This window comes from Sinocyclocheilus anshuiensis, unplaced genomic scaffold, assembly GCF_001515605.1.
Source record: "Sinocyclocheilus anshuiensis isolate Anshui unplaced genomic scaffold, SAMN03320099.WGS_v1.1 scaffold624, whole genome shotgun sequence".
In the NCBI taxonomy this organism is placed as follows: domain Eukaryota; kingdom Metazoa; phylum Chordata; class Actinopteri; order Cypriniformes; family Cyprinidae; genus Sinocyclocheilus; species Sinocyclocheilus anshuiensis.
The window spans coordinates 614,487-618,925 of record NW_015554128.1 but is presented as its reverse complement, the minus strand read 5'-3'; the positions used below and the strand labels follow the sequence as shown (position 1 = coordinate 618,925).

At 38.1% G+C, this 4,439-nt stretch overlaps 1 protein-coding gene across 1 annotated transcript in view; it reads left to right on the top strand.

Annotated features, from left to right (window-relative positions):
• The first annotated feature begins 1,151 nt into the window (after positions 1-1,151).
• LOC107670216 (furin-1-like) overlaps positions 1,152-4,439 on the top strand; it is a 119,775-nt gene continuing 116,487 nt past the window's right edge. The window contains exon 1 of the mRNA XM_016462749.1: positions 1,152-1,611. The gene's annotated coding sequence lies outside the window, so the exon portion shown is untranslated. The remainder of the gene's footprint in view (positions 1,612-4,439) is intronic.

Below are 4,439 nucleotides of genomic sequence, written 5' to 3'. Positions count from 1 at the left end.
TCAACATTAATTAACAATAATAAAAATACTTCTAAAGCATTTATTCATCTCAGTTAATGTTAATTTCAACATTTACAAAAACATTATTGAATACAGTAATAAAAGTTATGTCTGTTTACATTATTTGTACATGAGCAAACAAATATCAGTTGTATTTTAATTAATGAACGTCAACAAAGATTAATAAATGTTGCAACAAATGTATTGCTCATTGTTAGTTAAGTCAATGCATTTTCTTATGGTGATTCTCATTATAATATTTATATTACTAACTATTTCTATTGCAAGCAGCATAACTGAAAGGCAATAAAACAAATACCACCATGGTGTATAAATAATTTATCATTTAAATAATGCATTCCTCCTTAAATCCTTCCTTTCAATCCTAAACAAGAATGAAAGTGTGATGTAAATAAAGCATTCATTGTTTTTTGTTGGAGCTGCAGGCTTAAGACGTACACCTGTGCTGCCTTTATTTTTTATTGAAATTTATTTTTTATTACATTTTTTTTAATTATTATTTTTATTTATTTATTTATTTTATTCTATTTTACTTTTCTTTTTCTTTTTTTGCGATACTTTGGCAATAAAAATACATAAACCATGGAAGGACAAACAAAATCAGCTTAGCAGGAGCTGGGTTCAGTGAAGATGAATCCTTGAAAGAAATTCTGTTTTCTTTCATGACCTGCATGCTGCTGCTGCCGGAGTAAAAACATTGACAAAACTGTAAATCTAATATATGACTTTCAAAGCAAACATTATGCTGCTTACATTTGGCTCTCCACACTGACAAGGATCCAACTGTAATCTGATTCATTCACAGCAATGGAAATTCTGTCATCATTTATTGATCCTTGTTTATATAGTCACCAATCACTTTTAGTGTTTGCATATGTGATGAAAATGAACAGCTCCTAACGTTAACAGTCCTGCAACATTAGTCAGAATATCGATTTCTGGGTAAACTGTTTCTTTAAGATTGCAAGATATGCATTTACTACTGGTACTGCATTTAAAAGAGGTCTGTGATTAGGTAAAATTTTAATTATGAACAGTGTGTCTGGTCTGAATCCTGCAGATGGAGCCCGCGAATCGCAGACCCCAAATAGGCTCATGCCATGACGTACTTCCTGGGAATTGTAGGCCATTTGTGATTATCGGGGATTTGTGTACGGATGTATTACGGAGCCCGTTATGTCTATAGAACAATAAAGAAGACGCTACCGATGGCACGTGACACCACAGAGATTTTAATTTAATTTACAAACAGTTAGATTTGAAGTATACCATGTAGACTGGCAGACGCAAGATTAAAAAATAATTAAAATAAAGGACTACAGGAAGACGCGCGCGCTGTTGAAAGTTTCATCGATCTGCGCGCTCTCGTCGCGTGACGCCGAGTTGAGTTCACGGGGGTCTCGCGGAACGGCGGGAATACTCCGTAACGGTTCCTCGGCGGATGTCTTTTAAATTTCCGTCGAGAACGGAGTTCATTTCGGAGCTGTAGTTAGTCTGAAATGTAAGCCCGTTACCGGATTCCGAGGCTGTGGAAAGCGAAATGACAGCTCGGTTCGTGCTTGAGGAGGGGTCAACGGTCTCATATCTGAGGTAAATGACAGTTCGTGTGTTTGTCGTTGTTTCATTTAACTAGAACGGAAAACTGAGGTGAAGTTAAAGAAAATAACGTTTTTATTTACTAAATGTATTCATGTCATATTAAGCTTTTACGCTTTAGTCCAACTTCTGATAGCAGTTTCATACAATTTGCTGTGAAGAATTTGTTTTTGACGTTATTTGTTTTATTTGGACAGTATATTTTTGTTTTCGTTCATTTTTACGGATGACAAAAAGTGACTGTTTCGTTTTTTTTCTTTTACGCACATTGGTTTGAAGAAACCTTATAATTATTATTATTATTATTATTATTATTTTGTAATATCAAAAAGGTGACCAAAAGGGATACTTAACTCAAAAATAATCTAATGTTGTTCCAAACCTAAATAGAAATGTCTCGGTCACCGTTCACTTTCATTGCACCTGTTTTCCATACAAATAAATAAACGGTAACGTTAACTGGAGGCTGTTATTCCGCCGCACGCCTCCTTTTGTTTTCCACGAAAGAAAAAAGCACATAATATTTAAAATTTTCTACACTGACTCCAAATCCTCCGATAGATTTATTATCGTATTGCACGCCCAGTGTTTTCAGCGTAACGTTAATTGAATGATTTCCGATGCTCTGACTGATTTACGGTGCATGCGAGTTTCGCGTGAACCAAATAAAAATTCTTAGTGTTCAGTGCAGTAAATGAATGCAAAGCGAGCATAAAGACACTGTTGTGATACTCTTTGTCTCACGTAGTTCATACGATGACTGTGTGATTGTCCTTAGAGAATATCAATCATTGTATTTATATCATATCATTATAAGTGTCCTTTGACTTGTCTTGAAACATTCGTTCTTTTGCAGGTTTGCTTATGAAATCTGGCTTACCCAAAGTTTTATTTGTATTTTTTTAAGAACAGGCAGTGTGGTCATCTTCTGTTCTGATCCTGACGAGAGAGAGAGAGAGAGAGGAAAAAAGAGGTAGAGATAAACAGTGTATATGTGTGCTGTCTCTCCCTGTCTAGTGAGTGACTAAGCACTTCGGTTACTGCCCTTACAGAGCCATCATGGATCATTAAAGCTTTAGTAGTTGTAGTTGTGTTTGATGAGGAGTTATTAAGGTATAGTAATTACTGTTCTTTCTTCCCTAGAGAACACACTATAAAAATTTGGCCCGCCAGCATACAGTAGCATCGCCCGGGACATCGCCTCTCGCAAGCATGCAATCTGTCAGATCCTCGGAGACAGATAGATAATCTTTCTTTCCATTTGATTCAGGCCTTAATGGGTGCTCAGAGTCATTAAATATGAAAAATAAGTCATTTGAAGTGTTGAATGAAGATTAATGGCCGACCTCCAAAAAGATCCTGAAGTTCTATGTGATTGACTTCACATTAATTTGAATGTCATTTTGGCTTCGTGACCTGTTCCTGAACCATTGGGAATTTGTGATTTACTAGATATGCGCTCTGTAATTTTTCGGTTCTAGGAAAGCTGTTGATAAGCAATTATTTTGATCATTTCTGGTCAATGTTGCGGTTGCAACACAATTACCAGAATTCCCTCTGGCCTGGTTCCATGTTCTGCTTGTAAGCTGAAAAAAAAGTGGTCTACTTGTTTCCAATACACAAAGCAGCACAACGACCTTGTCAGACCTAATAAAGATGAGAAAAGACAAGCCACAAGCCCTGTTTCTAAAGGTGGATCTTTCATTACCTCCTACATTTATCCATTAGAATAACCTTTCACAAGTGGCTGCATTATTAAATTAGTCTTGTCGAGACAAGCAAAGATTGAATACAGGGGACGGTTAACCTGAATGGCAGTTATTTAACAATGCTGAAAAAGGCTAAGAGGCGGCAAATAATTTTCTGAGAGCTGACCTCTTTTCCATTACTTGTCTAGTAAACTTGTCTTAGCTGTTAATTGACTGAATCTTCTTAAAAGGAGGTTAATGACATCTATTATTTGCTTTAAACTATCGATTAGGTTTAGATACGACATCATGCGTTGCTTTTGCAGTTACAGTGAAACGTATGGGAACAGTATCTCTCTTTCTCTCTTCCTCACTGTCTCTCTCTCATTTTCTGTGCTTGCGGAGGTGTGACATTCGCAGGTTCCATCAGTAAGACACACATGGTTTTCTCCTCTTTCCTCTCCAGCTCACTGCACTGTGCCAGCCCTTAATGAGCTCTGTAATGCAGATTTTAGACGTGACGATTTGTTTGTTTCTTCGGCAGGCCTTTTATCAAGATACTCACTTCTTCCTACCAGGAGCTGCTATTTAAATGCTAAACTCTGCCTTGTAGCCATCATACTGTGTGGAATAGTTCTGTTGTTTTTAAACCTTGCTTTAACAGACTTTGTGCAGGTTGGTGCTATCATTTTAACACTTTTCCTAGACCCTGGCATCACGCCTTCGCTTTAGAAGGAAATACTATGAATTTGCATGCTTGCTGTCTTCGAAAGCACACGCCAGGCTTTATTGTTCATGCTCTGTTTTGTTGTAGAGGGCGTCGGGGGTTATATACCAAGCCCTGAGCCAAGCTTTGAGCTTACTTATACAGTCAGCAAGAACTGAGCTGTCTCTAACTGTGCATTCACACCGCCGCCGTCGAGAGCGTCACAGTGGCCGGAAGTCATTCATTTTCAATGTGAGCCGGCGTCGAGCAGCAGCGAGCAGCGGCGCGGCGCGACTTGGACGTTGAGGGCGTCGAGGAGAGTTGAAATCAGGTCAACTTTATGGTAATGAGCTATGACGCGGTTCGGCGGCATCTGGCGGCAACCAATCGGAATGTAGAAGTCCACCGCTTGAGAGGATTCCAGAGAA